Raw genomic sequence first — 14,860 nt, 5'->3', positions numbered from 1 at the left:
GAAGGAGAAGGAGAAGGAGAAGGAGAAGGAGAAGGAGAAGGAGAAGGAGAAGGAGAAGGAGAAGGAGAAGGAGAAGGAGAAGGAGAAGGAGGAGGAGGAGGAGGAGGAGGAGGAGGAGGAGGAGGAGGAGGAGAAGGAGAAGGAGAAGGAGAAGGAGAAGGAGAAGGAGAAGGAGAAGGAGGAGGAGAAGGAGGAGGAGGAGGAGAAGAAGGAGAAGGAGGAGGGGGGAGAAGGAGAAGAACAAGAACAAAAAGAACAAGAACAAGAAGAACAAGAACAAGAAGAAGGAGGAGGAAGGGGTAAAACATAGTACATTTTGTTCTTTATTCAGGTGCCATCTCTCTGTCTAAAGGCATTTTTCAACATGAGCTTTTGGGATTATCTTGGATCACTATGTTGCTGGGAATGGCTAAATAATTTGCAGCTGTTCATCAAATAATATTGTGCACAGTGTTCTGGTTCTTCTCATTTCACTTTATAACGTTCTTTCATTTCACAGATATGGAAAATCACTTGCCCTGGGTCACACTATGTGACAGAGAAGGGATTGGAACTCAGGTCCCATAACTCCACAGTCCATAGATCTTCCTGCTAGTCTCACTCAGGAAGTAGGTGTAGTGAATCAGACTCAGGATTTAAAGCCTAGTTCTGTCATTTAATAACCGACCGATGTCAGGCAAAAATCATTTCCATTCACTGTGTCTCAGTTTCCTATAAATGGGGCTAATAATATTTGCACCACCTGTCCCTCAAATTTGTTGTGAGAAATCATTCAACAAGCATTTATTAAGCCCCTTCTATGTGGCAGTCTCAGTACTAGTCACTGGGATACAAAAAACAAAAGAAAGCAACTCAAAGATCTTATATTCTAATAGGGGAGACAAAATGAACATATATAAATATACACAAAATATGTAAAAGATGGTTTTAGGGAGGAAAGGCACTATATATTTTATAGACTATAAAACACAATGGAAACATGATCAGAGGAAACTAGGCAGCTCAGTAGATTAAGAGCCAGGCCTAGAGATAGGAGGTCCTGGGATCTGAATCTAATCTCAGTCACTTTCTTAGCTGTGTGACCCTGGACAAGTCACTTACTTACATTGCTTAGTCCTTACCGCTCTAATGCCTTGGAACCAATACACAGTATTGATTCTAAGACAGAAGGTAAAGGTTTAAAGAAAAAGAAAAGAAATATGACCCGTTATTCTAAAAACAAGACAAAAAAAAAGTTGTAGTTCACAATTCTCAGATTGATGTTGTTGTTTTTGTTCCTTCAGTGAATATCAAGAAAGCCATAAGGCTTGTGACACAGAAACATTTCCCTCTGGTCAAGGTTTTAAAGATTTACTGGAATTCGATAGATTTGTGTATACATCCATAGCAGCCAAGAAGCTGTTGATTTCTTACGAGGTTTTTTTGCCTACCACCAGGCAAAGGGTGAAGCCTCAAGTCTAAAGAGCCAGATTGCCCACAAGAGTGGTTACCGGAGAGAGAAATTAAGCAAACTTCACCACAAGGTTACACTGGCATTTCCTACAACTTCATTCAGAGGAACAAAATGCTACAATAGTGCAGACTGTGTGGTGTGACCCACATTCGAATTCCTGTTGTCACTAATTTACTGTGACCTTGAACAAGTTTCCTGCCCCCCCCCACCATCTCCTCCCATGGATTCTGTTTCCTCTACCATAAAATAAGAGGGTTGGCATAGATCAAGGATTTTTAACCTGGGTTTATGGATTTACAGATTGATTTCAGGAGGTCCATGAACTTGGATGGGAAAAAATACATCTTTATTTTCTCTAAATTTTGGTTTCTTTTGTAATCCTATGTGTTCTATTTCATGCATTTAAAAACATTAATTTTTATTGTTTATTATTATACATTATATTGTGTTATATGTGTAATATATATTATAATGATATATCATTATTTATTATGTTATATTGTTATATGTAATATATTAAACTGATATATAATTATTTAGTATTATATAATATTATGTTATATGTCTAATATATACTATAATTATATATTATGTCATTCATTATCTATTATATGATATATGTATAATATATTATAATATCATATATCATTATTTATTATATCATTATATATAATAGATATGATATATATCATTATTTACTATTATATTATATATGTATCGTGTGTATTATAATTATATATTATATCATTATTATTATTATATAGCATATATTATATTGTGTTTATTTGTAATATATAAAATAATGATATATGGTATCATTAAATTATTTTATGCATTAAAAACATCATCTGAGAAGGGGTCCATAGGCTTCCCCAGATTGCAAAAGCAGTTCCATGACACAAAATAGGTTAAGCTCCTGTGGCCTGGATGTCAGGTAGATCCTAGCTCTGACATTCCATATATATTTCCAAATCTCTTCTCAGCTCTGACATCCTCTCTCCTATCATCTACAGTCTGTTCCTTGTAGACTTTTGGGACATGCTGTACAGTTAGTATACTGGGATTTGAACTTCCAGTTTAGAGGGCTCTCCACTCATGAACACTGACTCCTCAAAGGAAAAGGATGAACCTCATGCATAGATAAAGCAGACTGTAGCTTATGGGGTGTGATTTTTGGAGGACAAGACAAAAAGATCCCTCCCTGCCCAAAAGCATTTCCCCCATTTCCTTACCACAATCCCTGAAATGACCATAGTTAGAAATTCCTTCCTTCCAGTAAGGGGGACAGTAGACACCAGTCTGAGCTCCCAAGGCCCAGGAGTTGTGACATTTTTTTAGCAGTCTTGAAGGCAAAAATGTCATTGTCTACTTCCCAGATGACGCAAGGCTGGGAGGGAAAGCTAGCATACTAGATGACAAAGGTAAGATGCAAAGAGTCTTCAATAGCCCATCATTAGGCTGAAATGTAATAGGGATGAATGTCAACTTCTACACATGGGTACAAAAAGTCAACTCCACAAGAGCAAGATGGGTAATGTGTTGCTATACAACAGTTTCTCTAAGAAATAAATATAATAATACAATGATAGCAAACATTTATATAGCACTCACTTTGTGCCAGGCATTATGTTAGAGCAGTGGTTCTCAACCTTTCTAATGCCGTGACCCCACAATACAGTTCCTCATGTTGCGGTGACCCCAAACCAAAAAATTATTTTGGTGGCTACTTCAAAACTGTAATTTTGCTACAGTTATGATTCGGAATGTAAATACCTGATATGCATTATGTATTCTCATTGCTACAAATCAAACATAATTTAAACATAGTGATTAATCACAAAAACAATATTTAATTATATGTTGAGAAATATTAATCCAGCAGGAGGCAGCCTGAGCACTGGGGCAGGAGGTAAGTCCTGCCTGGGGAGGGGGTCCGCAGATGCTGCCTTCTTCTTCCTGTTGTCTCCCTCCAGCTTGAGCTGAGGCTTCACTTTACTGGGGTTACTCAGCTCCGTTATTGGCTCCAGGAGTTATCTGCTCCAGGACTCGTTCTTAACCCCTCCAGAGCCAGTGCCCAGGTACTCTCTCTGGGTCTCTGTTTGAGTCTGGTCTCCAGGCAACAGGGTAAATCTATCTCCCCTCATAGGGGGAGGGCTGCTGATAGGTAACTAATATTAGTACAATGTGCGGGCAGCAGGGTCCCCATTCTTTCCGAGATCTTGCTGTAAAGTAGCACGATTTCTCAGTGGCTAAAGCCATAGAAAATATGTATTTTCTGATGGCTTTAGGCGACCCCTGTGTTTTGGTCGTTCGACCCCTGCTGGGGTTGCAACCCACAGGTTGAGAACCGCTGTGTTAGATGTTTTATAATTATTAACTCATTTGAACTTCACAACTCTGGGAGCTAGGTGCTGGTCTTCTCTTCACTTTACATATAAGGAAACTGAGGCAAACAGAGACAAAATGACTTACAGTCACACAGCTAGGAAGTGTCTAAGGCCAGAATTGGATTTGGGTCTTCCTGACTCCACACCCAGGCACCACCTAGCTCTCATAAAAACCACAACCACAGTAAAGCTAGGGGGTTTAGTGAACTGGGATTTCAATATATAGTAAGCAGGTTGATGTGGCCTGTTAGCTAAAAAAGCTAACATATTCTTGGGCTGCCATGAAGAGAAGTGGAACATCTAGAATAAGAGAGGAAATAAGTCCGCCATACTACATCCTGCCAGACCACAGAACTGTGTTTAGTTCTAGGTGCCCCATTTTGGGAAGAATAATGAAAAACTCCATTCAAAGGTTAGTCAGAATGGAAAAGAATTTTGAGGCAATGCCATAGGAAAATCAGTTGAAAGAAATGGAAATAGCCTGGAGAAAAGAAGAAAGGGAAATGTGATCATTGTTGCTGTTTATTTGTTTCAATTGGGCCTGACTCTTCTTGATCCTATTTGGGGTTTTCTGGCCAAAGATACTGGAGTGGTATCCCATTTCTTTCCCCAGATGATTTTACAGATCAGAAAAATGAGGCAAACAAAGTAAAGTGACTTGCCCAGAATCACACAGCTATTAAGTGTCTGAGGCTAGGCTTGAACTCAGGAAAATGAATCTTACCAATTCCAAGCTCAGTGTTCTATCCACTGTGCCACCTAACTGCATCATTGCCTTCAAATATTTGAAAAGTTCATATGTGGAAGAGGGATCAGACTTGTTCTGATTGTTCCTAGATGAAAAAAATTAAGAGTAAAGGGTGAAAGTTGCCAAAAGAAAGTTAGAAGCTTTGATATGAAGGAAAACTTGCAACAATTAAAGTTAGGGAAGGGTATGGACAAACACTTGTCTGGGATGGATGAGAGGAGATTCTTGCTCCTATGTTCATCAAGGTTCCATAGTCTTTCTTTCAAATTTTTCATCTTTTCAATATTATTGTCATTGCATAAATTATTCTCCTGATTCTACTCACTTCACTTTGCATCAGGTCTTATAAGCTTCCCCAGGTTCTTCTTAATATTGGTTCCAAGGCAGCCAAGTAGTAAGGGCTAGGAAACTAGGATTAAGTGATTTGCCCAGGATCTATAGCTAAGCAGTATCAGAGGACATATCTGAATTCAGGACCTCCTGTCCCAAGGCCTGGCTTTCTCTCCCCTGCACCACCCAGCTGCCCTATTCCCAAGCTTTCCTAAAACCATTCCTTTCATAATTTTTCAGGGCATAGTGGTATTCTATCTCAGATTAATATCATAACTTTTTCAGCCATTCCCCAACTGATGGCACCCTCTCAGTTTCTTATTCTTTGCCACACACTGAAAGAGTTGTGATATCTTTCTAAGACTTTTTCCTCTTTCTTTGATCGCTACTATACACTCAGTAGTGATATGGCTGGTCAAAGGATATATATGCAGTTTAATAGCTTTGGGGACATAGTTCTGAATCGCCTTTCAGAATGACTACACCAGTTCACACCTTCCTCAGGGCATTTTCCATAGCACCAAGATGCCTCCCTCTTTAAACAGTATGTGGAGAACAGCATAATATGAAAGCTGTCGATCTGTTAGCTTTCATTCTTGCTTCATGACCAATACTCTGCCTTTTCCAGGCATACATGTCTTTGATGATATTCCTTTGATGCTATCTCGGGTGTAAGTGAGTATTCATTGGCAATACACTGAAGCTTACTAGTTCTCCATTGATCTTTTGGAAACTCGCAGTTTTAAGTATTTGGAAATTGTGGTGTGTCATGATTTTCAGGCTTAAAGAAGCCCTAGAAAAATTTTGGTGGTAAGAAGATTTTTTTTTATTTTTAGTGTTAAAATTGGGATCACTGACAGCATTAGATGGAAAAATAAAATATCCTTTTGTGCTATTGTTTGTTCGCTATTTTAAAAAATCTTCATTTAAATGAAGCAAAAATAAAGCCTATAGACTCTGCTCCCACAAAGCATCTCCCATACAAATGATAAGATCAGACAAGAGTGGAAAGAATGATGGATTGGAGTCTAAGGGCCTGGAATTAAATCCTGGTTCTCCCACTTGTTCTGTTGCCTTGAGCAACTCATTACAACTCTTTGGGTGTCCGTTTCCCCTTGTACTAGATAAGAATGTCAAACTAGATGGCCTGCCAGGTACTTCCAGTTCTAAATCTATGATTCCATGATAAGATTTCTTGATAGATACAATAAAAAGAAAATGATCAATAGTTAAATAACAGTCCAAGAAATCACAAGGTCTTAGATATCAAGCTGGAAAAAAACCTGAGGTGATATAATCCAACCCTTTCATTTTTTTAGATAAAGCTGTAGAGTCCCAAGGAGAAGTGACTTGATATATTTGTATAGCAGCACATAGTTTAATGTGCAATAACTGGCACAATCAATGCTATGAGTTCTGAGGAAGCACAGATCACTGTGGGTTAATGCACTATGAAAAGCTTTATTCCCTAAAACATAAATTGATTAAGTTTATACAATATGCAAAATATTCCACTATACACTAGACCACAAAAACAGATATAGCCAAAACCTTGCTCCCAAAGAGCTTTTAACTTAGAATTGAAAAGTATTTATCCAAATAACCTTTATTTCAGGGTACCTTCCTGCTCCAAGTTCAGTGTGAGAATGTTTTGAGTAATCATAATTGTACAACAATGGCTCAAGCCCACATGTGGACACATTCTCTAACAACTGACCAAGTGGGAACCATTAAGTCAAACAGACAAAAATTTAATTAGGACAGAATAGCAAAGTAAACAACAAGAAAAAAGCAAATAGAATCATTCTTAGCATTTCCCTCCAGTATACATGAGGAGATACCCTCCACCACAGACTCCCACAACAATAAGGAAGAGAACACTTCCTGGGAAACTCATGTTCCTATATGAGAGAGGATTCATCTTGACTGGAAAACCTTTCATCTCTCTGTCCCCTGGCAACCAGCTATGTCTCACCACTTCTCAGCTCTGCCTTTTAACTCCCTTGGCATGGAACTGGAGCTACCCTTGCTACTGCAACTCCATTCCATCCTTGCAGCTGACACTAACACCATTCCTTTTTGTCTTCAAAGATATCATTCAATGCTTCACTGGGGAGCTACTACCATCTGCTGGAGTTGTCATCTGCTACTATGGGGTCTTCTCCTGGAGAGGAACAGTGTGCTCACTTTTTGTGAGAATGCTTCAGGTCAAAATGATTCAGAGGGCCAAACCATCTTATTTTGAGCTTTTTGGCTAGTCAGATACAACCTTACAAATTTGGCATACAAGTTCCATCCACTGAAAGGTATCCAGTCTTTACTCCTAGCTGGGTCAGGTTGAACACATTCCTTTCACACCATGTCCATCCCAGAATGTGTGGTGTGTGTCAACATAAACACACAGACACACACGCACACACACACACAGACACACACACAGACACACACACATTTTTGGATGGGGTCAGGGTGGGGAGATAGTTTCCTGGAAGAGGTAGTGTGTAATTTAAGTCTTAAAGGAAAGGAGGAATTTCACATTCTTTATACTACATTTACTCTAGGCTACTCACTTTCCCCTATGTACACCCTGCACTTTTGGTCTCTATGTCTTTGATCAAGGCTCTCTTTGTCTCTAATGTCCTCTTTTCCTCCTTCCAATGCTGAATTCCTACCCATAATTAAAAACCAACTCAAGTTACCACTAACTCCAGGAAACCTGCCCTGACACTCCCTCACCTGCAATAACTTTCCCTGCCTTGAACCTCACGAAGCACTTTGTTTTGCCCCCTCCAACACATCTCTCATATATTATCATGTATACCTTGTGCCTTATGAACAGGCAACTTTGGGGTGTCAGCAAGAACACTGGACTGGAGATCTGGATTTAAATTTAGACTGCCACTGACAAGCTTTGTGAGTGGGTAAGTCACTTCCCCTCTCATCTGTTTTCTCATCTGTAGAATGGGGACAGTAACACTTGCTCTAAGAGGCTTTGTTCTAAGAGGCTTTGATGGATTCCTGGTTTCAGAGTTAGGAAGACTATAGTTCAATTCCAACTTTAACACTTATTAGCTATGTGACCCTAGGCAAGTCACTTAATCTCACACTGCCCCAGGAAATTGGGAGGCTATAAGATGTAGAGAAGTCACTGACCTGGAGTAGTAAAGTGAGTACCCCAAAAGAAACTCTTGATACTGATGAAATCACAGATCTGATGGGGAAAAATAAAAGAACTTGGCATTACTGACTTCACAGGACTCTTGGAATGAAAGCACTTCATTAATCTTAGAGTGATAGAGTTCTTAGTGTTTTGTTTAATTCCCATACTAAACAGTAAGCTAGATGAGGGCAGGAACCATCACCTGTTTGAGTCAATACAAAAAAAAGTTTACTAAGCATCTACTATATGCAAAGCAACCTGCTATGTGCAAAGGATGTTAAGGTAAACCCCCCACAAAGTCCCTAAAGAAGCTTACATCTAGTAGGGGATATGACTTGTTCACAGAAAACATTCTGGTTGTTTTGCTTTGTTTTTAATTTTTAGCTCGAAATTCTCTCTCTCCTTCCCTTCTGTCCCTCTTCCCTAAGTAATCTGATACAGATTTTACATGTATAATCATGTAAAACATTGCTTATACCTAGATAGATAAAATCAAGATGACTTGAGTGGAAAGCTAACCCTGACAACTGAGGAGATCAAAGATGGTCTTGTATTGGTGGCACCCGAGCTAAGCCTTGAAGCAAAACAAGGATGTTTAAGAGGCAGGGATACACAAGGAGTGAATTCTAGACACAGGGGATAGACTGCGTGAAGTCAAGGAAACAAGACATAAAATGTCAAGCACCAAGACATTCTAAATGGCCAGTTTGGTCAGAAAGTAGATTTCACGAAAGTGAAATATGAAATGTCTGGAAAGATAGGTTGTAGCCAACTTGTGAGCAGTTTTAGATGTCATGCTGAATTTTCATTTTACCCTGCTTGCATTAGGGAGCTATTGAACATTTTAAGAAAATTTTTTGTTACCTTAGCATTCTCATGTATTTCCCTTTCTCCCTCTCCTCCCTGTGCTAGAAAAGGCATCATTTGACAAAAAGATACACATTATGTATTAAATGGTGTTTTTTTGTTTCTATTTATTAGTTCTTTCGAGGTGGACAAGTCATTCTTCAAAAAATATTTCTGTTGCTGTATATAATGTTCCCTTGATTCTGCTCATTTCAGTCTTCATAATTTCATGTTTTTAAAAATTAGCCTGCTCCTCATTTTTTATGGCACACTAGTATTCCATCATAATCGTATGCCACAATTTGTTTAGCCATTCCCCAATTGATGGGTATCTCCCCAATTTCTTGCTCTTTGCCCACAAAGACTGAACAGATCAGTGACACAACCAGACTTAAGTCTTATTTGGGGGTCTCTCTGGAGGATGGATTGGAAGGAGGCAAAGTCAATTAGGAACTTACTATCATAGTCCAGGTGAGTATTCATACTGGTGATAAGGATAATGTCAATATGGGCAGAGAAAAAAGGAATGAATCAGAGATGTGGGAAGAGATTGAATCAATATGACTTGTCAACTAAGTGGATTGGGAAGAGTAAAGGAGAGATAATAGAGGACACAGTTATGAACCTGAATGACTGGATAGATATTGTGCCCTCAAGAGAACTGGGGAAGTTTGAGTGAGTGGGAGAAGATGCAGAGGGGAAAATAGTCAGTTCTTTTTTGACTCACATTGAGATTGAGGTGTTGATGGGACGCTCAAGAAGAAATATCCAACAGAAGGTGATAAAGAGTTGGAGATGAGGAGAGATTTAGCAACACACACACACACACACACACACACACAAACATACATGTGTATGTGCATGTGTATAAAGATATATATTTTAAAATCTAATAGTTTTTACATTAAACTTCCCAGTTATCTCCCTCAGTCCCTCCCCTCCTCATATGAGAAAAGTCATCATTTGACTATGTGTGTATGCCTGTATGTATATATATATATATGTATATATATATATATCCATGTGTGTATAAATAAAACTACTTGTTGCTATTTACCAATTCTTTCTCTATAGATGAGTTATTCGTCAAACGATATTTCTGTTGCTACATATAATGTTCTCTTGATTCGCCTTGCCTTACTATTCATAACTTCATGTAGATCTTTCCATGTTTTTTAATTATTCTGCTCCTCATTTCTTATGATGCAGTAGTGTCCCATCACAATCATATGCTACAACTTGTTCAGCCAATCCCCAATTGATGGACATTCTGTCAGTTTCCAGTTCTTTGCCACCCCACAGAGAGCTGCTCTAAATATTTTAATAAGAATTCTCTATTTGGTAAAAATTGTTGGGAACACTGGAAGGCACTTGATATATAGATTTGAGTGTTACTTAAACAATGATCTCCTGATACATTGTGTTCTCTATATACAGTAGCACTTTATAAATGTTCATTGTATTGAATAGAAACAGCCATATCTTCACTTTCCTTCCTGATCTCTCCTGTGATGTTCACACATAGAACTAAGATCTGACACCAGTACCTAAAGTATGTTTCTTTGGGGATTTAAAGAAAAATACAATTAAAATATTGGTTCCAGAGACCACTATTAACATGTAAATAGCGTTTCCTTGAGAGAGATAGTTTAAGTTGTCTTAAGATTGCAGGTCACTTAGTAATTATAGTTTTACTAAAAAGTAAGACATTAGAAGATTATTATCTTCTACCATGGGCACTGGTGCAGCCCAAACAGAAAACACTAAACAAGCATCATTTTAATGGGATAAAAGGGAATGTGGGATCCTATCCAATAGGATTAATCTGCCTGGGACATCTTAGGTAGCCAGGAGTGACATGAGCCTGATAAGATGGGGAAAAGGGGTGAAAAATCTGAGGTGAGGGTTGTAGAATGGGAATAAGAATGGTGCCCACCGACAAGTTTTCATATTTCCCCTAGAGAAACATTCTATTGCAAGGGCAGGAACTGTTACTTTTCAACTTCGTGTCCCCAACACCCAGCAGAGGGCTTTGCATGCAGTAGGCACTTAATAAATATTTATAGAATTTACAATTATGCCTCCAACTGGCCTTGGAAAGGCCTTTAAATTCTTAGCCAACTAGATAATAGTTTGCAGACCTCCAGATGGCAAAGAGGAGTCTATTTACAGAAGAGAGACTACTGTGTTATATTTTTGAGTGAGTTACACCATCTCCCCAGTCGTGAGGGAAGTATGAAAAAGATCACTGGATTGAGACTCAGAGGATATGGGTTCAAATCCCAGCTCTACTATATACTATTTGAGAATCTTTGATAATAACAATAATAATAATAATAATACCTAACATTTTTATAGCACTTACTATGTACCAGGTGCTATCCTAAAGGCTTTCCAATTATAATCTCATTGATCCTTGCAACAACTTGAAAAGGTAGGTGCTATTATTGTCCCCATTTTACAGATGAGGAAACTGAGGCAAGCAGATTAAGTGACTTGCCTAGGGCCACACAGAGAATAATTGTCTTCAGTCATATTGAACTCAGATCTTCCTGATTCCAGGCCCAATACTCTATTCACTGAGTCACCTAGCTTTACTTTCCTTGTATGTAAAATAAGATGGTTCAACTAAATCAAGGACTCTTAACCTCTGTTGTATCATGAACTCCTTTGGCTGTATGGTGACTCCTATGGACTCCTCAGAATAATGTTTTTCAATGTATAAAACAAAATACAAAGGGTTACAGAAGACAATTTTTTTTAAAACATAGTGATCAAAACTTTAACAAAACAAGTTCACAAACACCAAGTTAAGAACCCCTGAACTAGATAATCTCTAAGGTTCCTTCCTGCTCAAAATCCTATCCCCATAGGGAAAGATTTGTGAATACTACTACTCTGATGCACTCATCCCATAACCCTGTGTGGTAGCTATCCATGTTTTTTACCTCTCTGCTAGATTCTAAGTGGCACAAGGACAAGGATTATGTATGTCACAGCTAAATTTTATATCTTTCCTCTCCCCCACAGGACTCTGTCCATATCTGTCAATAAATTTTTATCAAGTTGTCAAAGTTCTTTAACTGAACCTATTGGCTCAATTAAATGTATTTCTAGATTGGGTTACAGAGAAGGAAGGGAGAAAGGGAGGGAGGGAAGAAGAAAAGGAGGAAGAGCCCAGGAAGGAAGGAAGGAAGGAAGGAAGGAAGGAAGGAAGGAAGGAAGGAAGGAAGGAAGGAAGGAAGGAAGGAAGGAAGGAAGGAAGGAAGGAAGGAAGGAAGGAAGGAAGGAAGGAAGGAAGGAAGGAAGGAAGGAAGGAAGGAAGGAACTCTCAATTCTTCTTGGTTGGTTGAGGAGTCTAAAGGTTCAGGTTGTTGGCATCATTTCCCTTTTCCCTGAGTACAACGCAGCCATGAAGAGCTCTAAGTGTTATTTGATATTTGGCTGGTGGACCACCAAGCAAAGAAGTTTCACCCAGCTGAAACAACTCAAGGTGTCCTCAATGCCTCTCCTTGTTGAATTTCCTTCTTCTATGGCTAAGTAAGTCTCTTTTTGCTTATTATTAAATAGCTTATGAGCATCTCATTTTGTGCCAATATTGAACCTACACTACACCTATCCTGGACAAATCATTTAACTCCCATTGCCTAGCCCTTACCATTCTTCTGCTTTAGAACCAATACACAGTATTGATTCTAAAATAGAAGGTGAGGGTTTTTATAACATAGATATATTGCACCTAACCTACCACCAGGAAACTAGTCCAGAATGCCATTTCTAATCATATATGTTATCAACTCATAAAAGAGAAAAACCTAAAAGCAGAGAAAACTAAAATGTCAGAATTGGAAGGGATAATACAGATCATCTACTCGAAAGCCCTTGTTTTACCTGGGAGAAAACAGAGAAAGAAAAGTGATTTGTTCAAGGTTACATAGCCTGTAAGTAGTAGAGCCAGGAATCAAATGTATACTGTATTTATACTTAATTATTGGCATGGACCTCCATGCCAACTAAGTCTTTATGTCCTCTCTTGGGTTCTCCATGTCTTTAAGTTATACATTTACAACTATAAGTCCTTTGGGGCAAGGAAAGTATTTTGTATACTTTTCCCAAGTGTGTTTGTTTGTGGTACTGTACCAAAGACAATGAGCATTCCATGGATATCCATTGATGAGACAGAATTCCCTCCTCATTTGGAGAAGAAAGAAGGTTAAGCAACTCAGTGGTGGAACTGGGACTAGAATTCAAGTTTCCTGATGGCTGGTCCAGTGTTTAGTACACGAGACTCAAGTCTCTCAGATATTGGCCTCTTTCTAAGGCACCAGAAATGACTGGATGTGCCAATGGTCTGATCTGGTTGGGCAAGAGGGACTAGATTTCCAAAATGGAAAAAAAAGGAACACCCATCAATAATGTGAAATTTAAAAACAAAACCAAGAAAAACTTCTTTGTGCCTGCTGGCCCTCCTTCCACTGTGCAAATAGACAGCAGAGAAAAGGAGACAGAAAGACAGGGAAAAGACAGACACAAAGTAAAACAAAGAGAGAAACAGAACAATAAGACACTGACAGATATTCATGGAATATGTATACAGAATCAGAAAGACACACAGCTGTGGATAAACTGGAAAACAGACAGTTCACTGGGAGAGAAAGGTATTTAAAGAACCCAAAGCTACAAAGTTAAAGACCCAGAAATCATGAAAACTTTTCTAGACTTGATTTAAATAATAATAATAATAACAACAACTCTAAAGCAGGCTGCTGTGAACAAGAGAGCTAAAGGGAACACAGCTGGGCTGGTGGCTAATTGTCCAGTTAATGCAAACAGAGGAGGCTGGGAGGCCTTACCTTGGAAGTAGAAATGATTGTCACTAGGGATTTCCAAGGAAACTTAAAATTAAGAGATAGTTATAGAAGGCCTGAGTAGAGAATAGGGAGCCATTCTTAGAGTCTGGATGACTTGGAGTCAAAGCCTACCCTGGCTGAATGCTGGCTATTTTATGGATAAAACAAGTAACCTGGCTATACACAAGGTGGCTCTCTAAGTCTCTACATTATTGGTTTTTGATGAGTTGCAAAACCACATCAGTGGAGGGAGTTTCCACAATGGAAGTTCCCACACAACAATAAAATCGCAAGTCCAGAACAACAACAAAAATAGCAACAGGCCTGCAGTCTTCAAGCTTTTTCTTGAAGGCAACATGATATAATGGAAAGCCAGAGTGCATGTAGCGTCAAAAGATCTGGTTTTAAATCCTGGCTCTTATTTTTGTCACCTATTTGACCCTGGTCACGATTCTTCATCTCTTGGAGTCTTCATTTCCTCTTCTAAGCCAGAGTGCATGTAGCGTCAAAAGATCTGGTTTTAAATCCTGGCTCTTATTTTTGTCACCTATTTGACCCTGGTCACGATTCTTCATCTCTTGGAGTCTTCATTTCCTCATCTGTAAAACAGAAGAAATATCCCTTTCATTACCTACCTAATATCAGGGGAATTATTAAGAAAATGCCATATAAATGTGGGTCCAGGACTACTCAGGGAAGATTGGAAGCAAGTCAGGGAACCAGAGAAAGCCAGCTGCATGTGGCTTGGTTTGCTGCATTATGATTTCAGGGCTGGTTCTGGTGCGATCCCTGAGGTTCCCAGAGTACTCAAGGGTTCTGAGTCAAACGCCTAATGTCAATTCTGGCCTCTGGCTAATGAAGATTTTTATCAGCCAGAATCACTACATAATGCTGGGAACTTTATCTTTACACATTTATGTATGCAATCATTCCCAAAAGATGATGCATTAAAAATTATTTTATTTTAATTTATTAGGGAAGGGAGGGGAATCATAAATATAGAACTAGAAAGGTTCCACGTAGTCACCTCACCCCTATTTTTACAGGTGGGAAAATTAAGGCCCTGACATTGCACAAATTATAAGT

The 14,860-nt window shown here is 38.8% G+C and overlaps 1 long non-coding RNA gene across 1 annotated transcript in view; it reads right to left on the bottom strand.

The window, feature by feature from the left end:
* The window catches only part of LOC103105093 (uncharacterized), a 105,777-nt gene extending 91,410 nt beyond the window's left edge, over positions 1–14,367 (bottom strand). Inside the window, exon 1 of the long non-coding RNA XR_008915174.1 lies at positions 14,206–14,367. This is a non-coding gene — a long non-coding RNA (uncharacterized LOC103105093). The remainder of the gene's footprint in view (positions 1–14,205) is intronic.
* Positions 14,368–14,860: the final 493 nt, after the last annotated feature.

Source organism: Monodelphis domestica, chromosome 1, assembly GCF_027887165.1.
Source record: "Monodelphis domestica isolate mMonDom1 chromosome 1, mMonDom1.pri, whole genome shotgun sequence".
Classification (NCBI taxonomy): Eukaryota; Metazoa; Chordata; class Mammalia; order Didelphimorphia; family Didelphidae; genus Monodelphis; species Monodelphis domestica.
This window is presented reverse-complemented; position numbering and strand designations above follow the sequence as displayed.